Genomic DNA, 14,762 nt, shown 5'->3' with positions numbered 1-14,762 from the left:
CGAACCCACGACCCTGAGATTAAGTCTCAAACTCTACCAACTGAGCTAGCCCGGCTTTTTTTGTTTCTTTATTACCGTCTTGGCAGCACAAACACAAAATACATTTACGTGACAATAAAAGCAACGATCACTTTCTGGCTACTGCGCGATGATAGAATGGAATAAATTAGTTTAGTTTGTGGAGGACTGGCAGCCACTCAGGTTGTGGATCTTGCTGCCCGAACAATGAATTACTGACAAGCAGGATGCACAATAATACGTTCATGTCTTACATAAATTAGCGTGCGCCAAAAGCAGTGCATGCAGAGAAACATAACAGGTCGCAAGGTACTTCACCTGGTTCTGCGCATCGTAGGAAACGTATTCCAAAAGGCGTCAAATTTAACCCTTTTTTTCAGGGTGCGTTTCAACACATCCAAAAGAAAAACAGCATCGGGACAGTCTAGAAAGATACGTTCAATCGTTTAAAGCTTTTGACATATACTATAATCGACCGACCACGGTACACAAAGACCTTTGCTCTGCGACCATGGCTTTACTGGAAGTGTGCCAGTGTGCACTTGAGAAACGAACAAACGCACTAAGGGCTTCGCAGGAATTTTTTTTATTCTTTTCAGTACGTCGTGTTCCGGACCCAAAAGGTATCGGTATCGACTGCGATAAACGGGCACTGGCAAAAACACATCCAGCCCATCTTTGTACAACTTTTTCTTTGTGACAACAGCGAGATACTCATCCGATAATCTCCACCTGAAGATGCGGGTAGCTGAACAAAACGTCTAGCAAAAAAACACCTAACCTACGCCAGCCGGCAGACAAAGACGACACTGCATAATCAGGCAATGATGTCGACAATCGTACTTGAACAACAGTTTGAAGAAAATCATTTTGTTGCCACAAGATGAAGAATCTGGTCACTAGCTGTGTCAGAAATAAATACCACAATCCTAGACCCCCATTCCGCGCTCTGTGGAACAGATTACATCGGCTGGAGCGCTACCATGTTGACACCCAAATATATGTTGCGAGCACTCTATACAACTTTTGCACGGAAATCCTGGGTAAAGATAACACTTAGAGAACATAAAATATCTTCGGTACTAAAACATATTGAAAACAGTCGCTCTTGCAAATATGGAAAAGTCGTGACCTCCCCATTTATTTTGTCTTAGCCTTAATGCGCTCTGCTTCGTCGGGCCAATATTCTTTGCTCTCTTTGTAGTGGGCTAGTGGCACGCCAAGGTATTTTCCTGGCGTGTCAATGCAGTTCATTCTGCAAAGCAGTTCCGGCGTGGCTTGCCAGCTTTCATGTTAAAATCCAAAACTATCTGGTCAGCTTATTGCACAGCCGCTAACATCACAAAATTTTACGGCCTCTTTCACCACATCTTCCACGCTTTCCTGGCGACATGGCCGTGAAACCCGAAATGAGCATGAAAATGGGAGTGAGTCGCTTACGAAGAAAGGGTTATAGAAGCAACGTGGCCAACGTTGGGAATGATCCTGAGTCGCATGGTAATGTCATCCCGAGAGGGTACCCAAAATGAAGTCGAATAGGATAGAGTCGCTGGCTGATTAGCCTGAAAAGAAATAGAGCAGCGCCCAACGTGGGGCTCGAACCCACGACCGTGAGATTAAGAGTCTCATGCTCTACCGACTGAGCTAGCCGGGCGACGGAAAAAGCCAGTGGAATGGTAGCACACAGCAGTGCAATCACTGGCTCACCTGTCAAGCCGGTCAGACGGCAGCATTCATGAAGGAAAGTAGCAAAGACGGCAGTCTTTATGGAGTTTTGCAAGGTTGTTGAAGATTTCATCGTTCTGTCGCGCTCCCTCCCCTCCCCCTTATCCTCCCTGTCAAGTGCATGAAGCCCCTGAAACTGGAGCTGTGCCAGTCGAAACGACAAACAGAAATGCAGAGCGTAGGAAACGAAGTAAAGATAACCGTCTTCTCGGTGGGGTGACTAACCCAGCGCTCGCTCGTGTACAGTCTTACACCTTGGGTGAACCGCCCAGGCTTGGCTAGATGAAAGTTAGAGCAGGACAGCTGTAGAAAAAAAAAAAAAAACGCCCAACGTGGGGCTCGAACCCACGACCCTGAGATTAAGAGTCTCATGTTCTACCGACTGAGCTAGCCGGGCAACGGAAGGAAACGTCGGAACGGTAGTACACATTATTGCCACCATTGGCTGACCGGTCAGCCCGGTCAGACAGCAGCATTCATGAATTAAGGAAAGAAGAAAAGACTGCAGCCTTTATGGAGTTTTGCCAGGTTGCTGAAGAGTTCATTGTTCTGTAACGTTGCAGAGAGCAGCGCTTCCTCCATCTCTCTCTCTCTCTCTCCCCTCCCGTGCGCCTGGAGCTGTGCCAGCCGAAACGACAAATGGAAATGCCGAGCGTAGGAAACGAAGTAAAGATAACCGTCCTCACGGTGAATCGGTGGGGTGACTAACCCGGCGCTCGCTCGTCTACAGTCTTACACCTTGGGTGAACCGCCCAATAGTAGGCCAATATGTATACTTAGGGCAGGTATTAACCGCAGATCCGGACATGAAAAGGAAATAACAAGAAGAATAAGATTGGGATGGAGCACATTTGGCAAGCACTCACAGGTTATGACTAGCAGCTTACCGGTATCGCTCAAGAGGAAAGTATACAACAGTTGCATCTTACCTGTACTCACCTATGGGGCTGAAACGTGGAGGCTAACCAAGAGAGTTCTGCCTAAGTTGAGGACAACCCAGAGGGCTATGGAACGAAAATAGTAGGGGTTAAACATTAAGAGATAGAAAGCGTGCAGAGTGGGTCAGAGAAATAACTCAAGTTACCGACATTCTAGTGGAAATTAAGAAGACGAAATGGACATGGGCAGGACATGTAGTGCGAAGAAAGGATAACGGATGCTCGCTTAGGGTAACAAACTGGATTCCAAGGGAAGGAAAGCGTAGCAGGGGGCGGCAGAATGTTAGGTGGGCGGAGAAGATTAAGAAGTTCGCAGCGGTCAAGTGGATGCAGCTAGTACAGAACCGGGTTAAGTGGAGAAATATGGGAGAAGCCTTCGCCCTGCAGTGGGTATAATGAGGCTGATGATGATGATTATGATGATGGTGATGAACCACCCAGGCTTGGCTGGATGAAATTTAGAGCAGGACAACTGTATCCACATTATCGCCACGGAAAATAAGCACAAGACGAACGCGACGCCCTTTTTTTTGTGCCCATGTTTTTTTTTTTTTTTTTTTTTCAGGATCAAACAAGAGAATAGACATCACTCATGCAACTAGGACATAGTGTTGTGCGTACTAATGAACTGAGAGGGAAGTTTTGAGGAGGTGTGTACGAAGGAAATTATTCAAGGTAGCCAATAATGTCATCGCCGATGAAGTCCTAAAAGAAACCTGGAGCAATTTCACCTGCTCTCAAAGACTCCCAGAGGTGTAGCACAATTAGAAACATTACAAGGGACGAGACACAACTTGAGAAGTTGCTTGTTGTCGCGCGGATATTTTCCGGACCTGCTGAGATGCCCTTCAAGGTGCTTTTAAAGCGAAATCCTTAAATATTTATGTTTCAAGGCCGCGCGTCGTGTTGTACAAGCGTCGACCTGACAGGTAAAGAATGTCTGTCTCCACCGGCAATTCCATCACTTTTCCTCTGAGCCACCAAGCGCATAAATCGTCAGACCGCGCTGAGCTTTTTTTATTTTATTGCCTTGCTTTGACGCACAATACTTCCCTAAAATAATCTTCAATCACAACACGAAGAGCACATGTATAGGGGCATCGTGATCATTCAGTGTTAGCATGGCGTCATGACATTAAAAATCCCACAACTACTACAGATGCTCTATTCCTTGAGAACCACATGAGAGGTTCTGCAGCAGGTTTTTTAATGACGGCAAACCACTTCGTACTCTCTCGAAAATTAATTTGAGCAGGTCTTGCATCTCTGTCACAGTGGTAGCCTGCCATTCTGGAGCGCCATATCGAGTCGAAACCCAAAAGCTTAATTACATCAAATGAAACCCCATCCACATTATGCACATTATGCTTAAATATCGAATACCGTGCGAGTTTAGTGGAAAATCCTTCTTTATGTTCCTTTGTAATAAATCCCAAAAATATACGCCTTACGAACAAATAAAAAATAACGTGTTCTATTGTTTCCGACTCCTTGCGGAAAAAACAATGCGTTCCACACGGTAAAAAATAAAAAAGAGCACTGCAGAATCTACATTGCAGCAATGCAAAAGCACGGATGCTGCTGTTGGTTGCTTGTAGTTGCTTAATTCACTTCTTGTTTACCCGTTTTAGTGTTTAGTACTTTCAAATTGCACGCTTATCCTTACCTATGCCATTTTTCGGCTCTTCTTCCGATTTAGTGACGTCACATACTCTACGTCCCGTTATTTCACTTATTGTTTTGAGAGAGAGAGAGAGAGAGAGAGAGAGAGAGAGAGGACTTTATTTACACCAGCATGGACCTCGAGGCAGGGGCTCAGCTAGGGGGAGGATCTCCATCCTGCCGGCTCTCCTGCGCCGTGGCCGCAGAGAAGGTCTTGGAATGAGCCGCTTCCGCCAAACGTAGGACGATCTTTTATTTATCCGCATTTGGGCTGCGGATGTAGGACTCCTGAATAATGTTTGCCCATTTTAGTATTTGATACTTTCAAACTGCGTGTCAATACCTTGCTATGTCTTCTTCGGCTCTACTTCCAGTTGCGTGGCGTCACGTCCACTACGGCACCCCTTTCTCTATTTCCGCTTTCACTACAACCTTTCTTCTTACCTTTACGGCGGGCGCGGTTCAGATGTCCACAGAACAAGTGTGACAGATACTGGGCCTTTCTTTTCCTATGAACCAGTTATTCTAATTCAATACATAATTAACTTATTGGCCTAATTATTTTTCGGACACACCGTTGCGTCACCCTCTATCGACTGACACCACTCATTGCCCTTCTACCACTTCTGAATTACTCACAACTTCTACGGACACGATTTTGCGGACACGTTCCGCGGACAGAAATCTACGAACATAGCGAAAGTAATGCTTTCGCATTATTAGAATCTCTACCCTCAAAAAGCTTCTTTACTAGTAATGTTCCGGTATGCGACTTAAACGGAATACTCTTGACCCATGGCGGCGCCTTTACTTTATCAACCCTCATTAAGACATTTCTGCCTGGGCTTCCACAGTTACTTCCCTGTACAAAGTGTTCCGGCGTCCAACAACGAACACCCTGCGTGGAAGCAACAAGAAGAATTGCGTTTATTCGAGATTGCTTGATGGTATATATAGCCTACAAGCGGCTGCATGATAACGGCCAGAGCGCATGCGCGACTGATACAATACACAAAGGGTTCTGGAAAAACAATGTTAGAAATATCGCGGTACAGCTTTGCCCGCTTTACACCGACCAAATATTCCAAAGAGAAATGCGTTAATCTAACACTTGCTGCCAGCTCCCTGTAATAATAAAAAAAAATCAACACACGCTACACTGCACTGGGAAGGGGGATCATCACTGACACGCGGAGCTGGCTGACGTAACTGAGCCATTCGTATACACATATATTCGGCGATTATGCTTAGGATTAAGGTGATCCAGCGTCATTTGTTGCAAAGCAGGCATTGGTACCCCAGCTTTCTTGTTTATGCCAGGATTTGAGAGGTTAATCTGAGGTTCATGTAGGCTTCATTGGGTGCGCATGGTCTTGAAGCAGGGGTGAATTGCAAGGGAAGATAAGTGCGGTAAAATTCAATGGTTTTTGGAAAGGGCAGTACATGGTCTAGTTACTGGGGGATTTGCCAGGTGGTGATTGGGAACTCGTGCGAGGTGTCTAATGTGTGTTCTTAGTGTCTCCACAGCAACATAGGCAGTGACAAGATCTTCCCCGGCTAGAAGAACAGTTGCTGCCGTTCAGGTGCATTTAGGCAAACCGAGGCAGATGTCAACCGGAATTATTTCTGGTTAACATCCCTGCCTTCCGCCCTCCTTTTCTACTCCTTTCCACCTCCAGACACGCTACTTCTTCGTTGCAGACAAACTCCGCCAGCAGGTGCTGCAGCCTAAATTTACACAAGAATGGGTCGGATACGTCTGAAAAAAAAAATTATATATATATATATATATATATATATATATATATATATATATATATACGTTGACCACCTGGAAAAAGAAAGAGGTGCGAGAGCCTAAACCCTCATTATTAACCAGTCAAAACAGGCTCGTCCTGATGAAGTGTTCCCATTCCGAAGCCCAAACGAAGACAGGGAACGCCCCATTGAGTTTCTGTAATTTCAAAGGCGAACAATGCTGAAACGGCATTACATACCAAAGCTTGTTGATGAAAGAAAAAAAAATTACCGACGATTACGTTACTTCCTAATGCGAAATTTTAGCGCAGCAAATAAGCTGTTTCACCTTTTCGATAGATTGAGGCAAATAAATCGAGCAACACATGTATGCGCTATCACAGAATTTTTTATTTTTTATTTTTCACACGTATTCCTTTAACAAAGACTCCACTAACAGTTCTTGACAGTCATGAAGGAAGCTTTGTGGTCGGAGAAATAGACTGATATATGTTCGACTTGGTACACCAATGCTTGATTCTCAAAAATGAGATCTATACAAGTGCCTCGCGAGGTTGTCACAGCCGTGGGACGCGTTACGAGCGAGAGGAACGGGATGTTCTCCCGCATAAGTGTGAAGAAATTCCTGTTTTTCTTTGTGTCAACATTGTGGTTTCCACGTGGACATAGGCCACCAACCACCGCGGGTTCGAGCGTCGCGCGAGCCGAAGCCCCGATCAGCCGTCACCGCGCGCGCACTGAAACACTGCAGCGCGCACTCAACCTCCATCGGGAGGAGAGCACTTCGCTGCAAGGACACAAACCTCCGAGTTCACAAAGGAGACGTTTATTGAAACGCCATCCTCCAGCAGCACACACACACACACACGCACACGCATACACATATTTACAAACGCACACACATATTTACAAACGCACATACACGCACGTACGCACACACATACACATATATACAAAACGCACATACACACACATACGCAGTCACCGTGTCAAGGGAGCGCGGGAGGAGCTAGGCTCCCCTGCGCGCACGAAGTGACACGGAGTGCGCGCCGCAAGCACGCAAGGGCGTGCTGTGATCTCTCTCTCGCAGTAACCAAAGGGTTCCTTTGAGAGAGATTGGGCAACCACCGCAAGGTACGCCTGTCGCGGATCGTTGGATCACGATCGACAGGCTCGAGTTGCGCTCTCAGGTAAGACCCGGAGCAGACGAACTCGAGTACACACTGGTCTGCGCGGACAAAGGCCGGCAGACAAGAACAGTAGCGTACGCACCTTGCGATGTCTCGGAGGAGTCTCTCTCTGGGCTCCGCTCGGACAGTCGCGCGAGCGCGGCTGTCGAAGCGGTGCCGTGTTCCCGCCAAAAGGCGCCAATGAGAACAGCCACTGGGACGCCAGGGCGGAGCAGTGGCCCGAACGACAGTGACAAGTCGCTCGAGCCCCTCTCCGCCGCCTCAGGCGGGAGAAAGGGAACGGGGAGAACTGGGAAGCGGGCGGCGGCCGCGCAAAAGGCAGCCGCAACAAGCCCGAATCCCACATCCTCCTCTCCTTAATTGCCCTCCTACCCATCAGTGAAAGCACGCGGCAGGTCCCCAGCATGAAGAAAAGAATGCTATCCTCACGCAACAAGTCAACTACACTTCAGTTCCAGCAAGAAAAGATCTCGAGAAGACAGGCACTCAAGAAAGACAAACATTAGCAAGGCGCACAAAAAAAAAAAAATGAACAAGATGACATGAAGAATAATGTACAAAGTTCCGGAGGCTAAGTAACAACGGCTATGTACAGAACACAATCATGTACAGAACACCACTATGTACAGAATACAAACACAACTTTGTACAGAAGTTTCAAAGTTCGTCGGTGCAGCTCAGGGAGCCTGCGGTGACTCACCGCTCGTTGACTTCTGGGTGGCCAACGTTCATCCTTGGCTGCAAACGATCTCGGTCGGTGGTGGTACAGGTTAGGTGCAGGGACAGCGAACACGCCGAAGGGGGCCCCGGGTGTGAAAAGTCCGTGACTCCGTGGCGATCCAAGGCACACATGGGAAGACCGCGCGGGGCTTCCTTTCCACCGCGCTCCGCACACGCCGGCAAACACACATGGCGCGACGTCGTCGCCTCCACGCCCAGGCACGCACACGCACAGGCATGCACACGCACAGCCACTCACACACCAAACAAAGGGTGATGCCGACCTTCCGCGGTGAACCTGTCCCGAGCACCTTCGCAACCGCGGCGGCCTTGGGTGAAGGGGGCATCGTCCATGCTCCCCGTCCCCAAACGGCCCCAACTTCCTTTCCACACACACCGGAAAGACTGCGCGTCGGGGCTGCTTAATGAGCAACCCTCGCAATTTCAAGAAGAAAGATGACAGAAGACGCGCTGTACAAAAGAAGGCACTCACTGTACAATATTTACAAGTTAAGAAGCAATAACAAAAACAGAAGAAAGCGAAAAATGTGGAGAGACACAAAAACAAAATAAAATACAAAGGCTGGAACTGAGCGAGCTAGAAAAGGTAGAGACCAACCTTGCTTCCGGGTAGGGTTGAACGAGCAAGCTCGCTCGGTGAAACGGTATGCCTTCGGTTGCGGAAAAGGCCCGCCGTCCGGCATCAATCACATAGGTGACCGTCGCCTCACCTTGTACCGGTGCGGGGCACGGCTGCGTTCCACCGCATCGGGTGTGCCTCGGCGCTTGCCTGTGGTGACAATGGGCACCAGCGCAAGCTTGTCAGACCGTTACGCATAGGCCTTCAGGTCTGCAATGTAGGCACGGCTGGCTTTCCCCATAGGGGGATTCTCCAGCAATGAGCCCCTGCTTGTTACTGGGGAAATGCCCCATGAAATCGCAGGTGGCCATCTGCCACGGACGCACACTGTCAGTTGGTTTCGTCATGCCCGGTGGCTTGCCACCCCTCGACTTCTCCATTTGACAGACATGGCAGGAACGGCAACAGCGGAAAATGTCGCGCTTCATGCCGGGCTGTAGTCACCGATTGACTCAGTTTCTTGAAACCTTGGAGCCATTCAGATGACCATGCCAATGGTTTGTCGTGAGAGAAACGCAACAGAGCGCCGCTCAGACATTGGGGAATAGCCACTTCAAATGGTTCATGGACTCATCATCCGTGGCTATGTATTTCAGCGCGAGCCCGTCATGGCCCAGCAAATATGAATCCGCGGGGCACGCCGCGACACACGCTGGCTCGTGCCCCCCCTGCGCCCGCTCAATACAAGTAGCGTACCGGCGCTGCGCCCGCTGCAATACAAGCAGCGTAACGGCGCTTCGTCTCCCAGAGACCGTCGCTGACATCGCGACAAAACGGGTCATTTTGCTGGACCGTCGTAGCTCTTCATGGCTGAAAACGATCCCAGTCATCCCAAAGGAGAGCCTGGTTTCGTCCCCCGCAGGTTCGCAGCAAAACTTCCGCTGGCATCGGCGTCTCAGATGTGCTCACAAAGAGCTTTCACCCTCGCCTGCTTTGCGAAGCGCTGCTTACCCGGATAGCGGAATGGGGAACCCGTCTGCGGGCGTCCCCTCCGTGCCGCTCTGCGGCTCGTCCGCTGTTTCGCCCCCTTCGCCCGCCGTCCGTAAAGACGCCGCCGCGGGCGAGTGGGGCACGGGATAGCGCGTCAGCTACCACGTTCGTTCTCCCCTGTAGATACTGCACCGAAAAGTCGAAATGCTGTACCAAGAGAGAATGGCGCGCCAGCCGGCTCGCAAGTTCAAGGAGCCGCATCAGCCAACTGAGCGCGCTGCCGGTCCGGTTTCCAGAGGGAGCCCGGCCGACGCCTCGCCGTTCCCCGAACAGAAATGTCTGCAAGCGGGGTACGGGTGCTGTTGTGCGAAGATGCCGGCAGCGGCGGCGTCGCGCACATTGCTTCCGCAACGGCGTAAAGCTGAAACAGCGGAGGCATATGGTCAACGGTCGCACCGCAGGGTGGTCCGAAGAACCATGTAGCGTGTTTCAGTGCCTTTGCCGAGTGCCGCGCAGGGGGCGGCAGGCATGGCGCATGAGCTTGATCGTCAAGGCGACCGGCTCGGCCGATGTGCTGTCCAACGACTCATGGAGCCAGGGACAATTCACGTTGGGCGCCAGTTGTGGTTTCCACGTGGACATAGGCCACCAACCACCGCGGGTTCGAGCGTCGCGCGAGCCGAAGCCCCGATCAGCCGTCACCGCGCGCGCACTGAAACACTGCAGCGCGCACTCAACCTCCATCGGGAGGAGAGCACTTCGCTGCAAGGACACAAACCTCCGAGTTCACAAAGGAGACGTTTATTGAAACGCCATCCTCCAGCAGCACACACACACACACACGCACACGCATACACATATTTACAAACGCACATACGCACACACATATTTACAAACGCACATACACGCACGTACGCACACACATACACATATATACAAAACGCACATACACACACATACGCAGTCACCGTGTCAAGGGAGCGCGGGAGGAGCTAGGCTCCCCTGCGCGCACGAAGTGACACGGAGTGCGCGCCGCAAGCACGCAAGGGCGTGCTGTGATCTCTCTCTCGCAGTAACCAAAGGGTTCCTTTGAGAGAGATTGGGCAACCACCGCAAGGTACGCCTGTCGCGGATCGTTGGATCACGATCGACAGGCTCGAGTTGCGCTCTCAGGTAAGACCCGGAGCAGACGAACTCGAGTACACACTGGTCTGCGCGGACAAAGGCCGGCAGACAAGAACAGTAGCGTACGCACCTTGCGATGTCTCGGAGGAGTCTCTCTCTGGGCTCCGCTCGGACAGTCGCGCGAGCGCGGCTGTCGAAGCGGTGCCGTGTTCCCGCCAAAAGGCGCCAATGAGAACAGCCACTGGGACGCCAGGGCGGAGCAGTGGCCCGAACGACAGTGACAAGTCGCTCGAGCCCCTCTCCGCCGCCTCAGGCGGGAGAAAGGGAACGGGGAGAACTGGGAAGCGGGCGGCGGCCGCGCAAAAGGCAGCCGCAACAAGCCCGAATCCCACAACATTAAAGTCCCCCACTACTAACATCGGTGTCGGCTCGGGCGGTGCACATATACAGATCCGCCGCCACCGATCTGGCTCTTTGATTGCCACCGCACAGGAGTTGCATTGGAGGAGGAGCGAAGAAAGGAATTAAGTTCGAGCCGGCGCTTTGACAACCGGAGACTCGCAGGAAGAGGGGGGAGGGGGGTGGCGTGTACACCCTGCGGCAAACGATGGGGGCAGAAGCGCGCGCAGCAAGCGGACAACGCGATAAAGGGAGGAGGGAAGAGATAGCAGCGACTTACTGATGCTGCTGACGCCGATAGTGAGTCAACCCCAGCTGCGGAGTTGGTTTCAGTGACAACGCCGCCGATGCCGACGCAAACAATTGATACCCTCGCTTCCGCAGCGCCAAGAACCAGGTCTAGCCGTGGGAAGGTGGTCACGTATTCGTCGACGTGCCGGGGCCTACGTGAAATAACCGGCGCGTCGGCAACTGAAGAGCACCCTATCCACCACACAGAAACAGGGGGGGACCCTCCCCTCCTCTTTCTGCATGGCGGCGACGGTATTCTATGCAGTCACGTTATCTTGACTCTCTAGCGGCGTCAGCGGCATCCAACGGTATCAGTCGGTCGCTGCTAGCGCTGGGGGGATGAAAGGGGGGCGGAGCTGGTTACGAGGCCGACGACGACGCCTACGCGAAACCCAGGAACGGACGCCAAAGAGCTGCGCTCTAAAAAAGATTACGTTGAATTAGCTGTCGCGAAAATCGATATGGCGGCTCCGTTTCACTTCTTTGTTCTCTCCCCTAGCTCTTTCGTCTGCTCTTTTGCGATATTGCTCACTTTGATGATAACCATTCAGCTCGACGCCTAACTACTTGTTCGGGGTGTTCGCTGACGTCTTATTGACAAAGCGGTCACGATTCAATGGTCATCGTTTATGCTAGAGCCCAAAGCATTTGGCCAAGTTCACCCACTACCGGTAACCACTGAAATATTGCACCAGCTAGGATTTTTTTCATTTATTTGACCCCACCCTTCATCCATCATACTAGTCTACTGGGGCACGTCTTCTAAAAGAGGCTATGGTTCTCGCCTACGATTTGTGAGACATTTTATCCGGCTGTTCTCTCCGTACTGCAGTCATCACGCTGCATGGTAGAGCACAACGCATACTAGGGACACGAGCGCGCAGCCAACGTCCGATGCTGTAGTGCTAAAAGATAGCTCTCGCCAGGGAAGTTCTGCAGTATGCAAGTTCGCCGTTTAGGGTGGTGATGACATGCTATATTCCCAGAGCTGAACATTTTCGCGCCGCTGTGTTATTTCCAATAGTTACTGAGTGTGACCGACGCGACTGTCCGATGCACTAGCCAGGTAATTAAGCCATAACCTAGTAATACGTACAACTCTCGTGCCAATGTCAATGATACACGGAATCAAGAGGGGGCATAATGGCGTTTCCCAACCAGTAAACGGCCGACACCACCCTCAAAGGATGGTTGGCATTAACATGGAAGCACCCTAACGTTGAATCCTAATTTGAATAAACATTTTGTTCTGAGAATTGCTAGAACTCCGCCATGTAATCAGCGCTTTTTAACTGTACATAAGCACCGGATAACTGTTATAACTGCTGCATGCAATCAGCACTTGATCACTGTACAAAAAAAAAAAAACTACACTCCTTCGAGCCGGATTCGAACCAGCGACCTATGGATGTCCGCAGTAGGAAACCTCTACAGTCCACCGCTCTACCAACTGAGCTATCGACGGGAGCAGAGGCCAAACTCGCTTGTCTTCCTCAAGCGCGCTGTCTGCAGCCTTTTCGGTACAAGCCAGCATGGCAACGTATCGTTTTACCCTTGACAAGAGAATGGCCGCTAGCAGCTTCCGTCCTCGTTCACCTTGCACTGCGCATTGTGAATTTCGTTTCGCTTCACATCAATACGGCACCTGAACCATTGTTTAAGGAATGAACAAACGAATAGAAAAAGAGGTTAAGAATAAGTCAAGGAATATCAGAAATTCAGTTGCCTACACGCATCCGATTAATTCTGTGTTACGTTGCTGCAATTGGAGTGTTTTTTTTTTCTCCCGGTTTTCATGTTCTCTCCTCCTATCCAACGAGCCAGGCACACGACTCTCCATTTTTCGTACTTGACATCCTCACTGTGGATTACATATGGCAAGAGCATCAGTACAGGCCACGTGGGCTCTGAACAGTGCACTCCACCGACTTCCGGAACCCGCGACGACTCCTATACCTTTCTGAATAATTCGGAGCGCTGGATAAGCGCCGCTCGGCGACGAAAGCATGTGACCATGATCTGCTCATGCACAGCCTTCCTAAGGGAACTTCACTCTCTAATCAAACGAGACTATGATGTGTATTGCTAACTGGAAAATGCTACGACGCTTATCTTTGCGGGAGTAAGATGCGGCGATGAAACAGTTCTCACGTAATAAAAAAAAAAGCTACAATTAAAACACGCTATTTTCACCGCCAAGTTCTTTCTCACGACTCTGCTTGCGTTCACTGCCTTAGTAACCCTATATTTTGAAGACCACGGATGTACCAAGCTTCCCAATCATCTCGACGTTATTTAGTTTTACTAGTCGCTGCTTTCGTCTCGCAATAGCGAATGTTCCCAGCTTTAACTTCTGTCAGGTGCCCGTTCACTGCTACAAAGAAATCTTGTTTTGTTTTAGCTCGCACTGCTTTCAAACATAAATAAAAACAATGCAAGAAGACTTTACGAATAGCAAGTATGCTTCTGTGAAAGAAAACAACGCTGGGTACATGCACCGCTACCCCATGCATGTGATAGCTTCGTTCCATATGTACAGGGTCGTCCACTTTAAGTGCGAACACGGCTCCGCGTGGCCGCGCTCCGCGAAGCGCCAGCAGATCCGGCGCGTTCGCGCATCGAAGCAAAGCCGCGCAGGCGCACAGGGGCCCGGGGGAGGAACTTCGTGTCGTCTGCTACAGCGTTGGCGCGCACCTCGCTTGCATTGCTGGAAAGCAGACGACACGAAGCTCCTCCCCCGGGCCCCTGTGCGCCTGCGCGGCTTTGCTTCGATGCGCGAACGCGCCGGATCCGCTGGCGCTCCGCGGAGCGCGGCCACGCGGAGCCGTGTTCGCACTTAGAGTGGACGACCCTGTACTTCTAAGAAACTCCCCCCCCCCCCCCCCCCCCCCCAATAGCAGCCTTCTACACAGCACTAACTTAACAAAAATGTGCACTGATTTCGTGGCAGACGGATGGTAAACATTAAATTTACCGCTGCCGCTTACCGCAGTCGTCTACCGCTACCGCGCGCCGTCAGCACAGCACGCGCTGATTGGTGCTTCCAATTCACCCGGAACTGCCGTTCAGTGGGTTCAGCAGCACATCGATGGCTCCAGCTAACTCGCTTTTCGTCTTCTTGATGCAGTTCTTCTGCGTGTTGCTTGGCCTGGCTGGTGTTCCGCCTGGCCTGGCCGACACCGGCCCGAGAGGAATCCTGCCACTTAACCTGCACACTTGGCCTCCCGGAACGTACCCCATCGAGCCACTGCATGCGGGATTCGGCGCACTGCTGGACGGCTTCTCGATAAGATTTACCCGACCCGACCAACACCCATTCCCGTATCTGAAGATACGATTACCTCAACGTTATCAAGCGACGGGCGT

General features: G+C 50.8%; 3 non-coding genes across 3 annotated transcripts; all 3 read right to left on the bottom strand.

Annotated features, from left to right (window-relative positions):
* Positions 1-1,599: 1,599 nt before the first annotated feature.
* On the bottom strand, positions 1,600-1,672 carry TRNAK-CUU (transfer RNA lysine (anticodon CUU)). The gene has a single exon. It is a non-coding gene; the product is annotated as a tRNA-Lys (tRNA).
* Positions 1,673-2,067: 395 nt separating this feature from the next.
* Positions 2,068-2,140, bottom strand: TRNAK-CUU (transfer RNA lysine (anticodon CUU)). Its single transcript has one exon. It is a non-coding gene; the product is annotated as a tRNA-Lys (tRNA).
* Positions 2,141-12,770: 10,630 nt separating this feature from the next.
* Positions 12,771-12,861, bottom strand: TRNAY-GUA (transfer RNA tyrosine (anticodon GUA)). The gene is given in 2 exon segments: positions 12,771-12,806; positions 12,825-12,861. It is a non-coding gene; the product is annotated as a tRNA-Tyr (tRNA).
* Between the last annotated feature and the right edge of the window lie 1,901 nt (positions 12,862-14,762).

The sequence above is a fragment of the Amblyomma maculatum genome, chromosome 3, assembly GCF_055883805.1.
Source record: "Amblyomma maculatum isolate TAMU_Amacu chromosome 3, ASM5588380v1, whole genome shotgun sequence".
Taxonomy (NCBI): Eukaryota; Metazoa; Arthropoda; class Arachnida; order Ixodida; family Ixodidae; genus Amblyomma; species Amblyomma maculatum.
The sequence above is the reverse complement of the archived record's forward strand: the minus strand, read 5'-3'. Positions and strand labels throughout refer to the sequence as shown.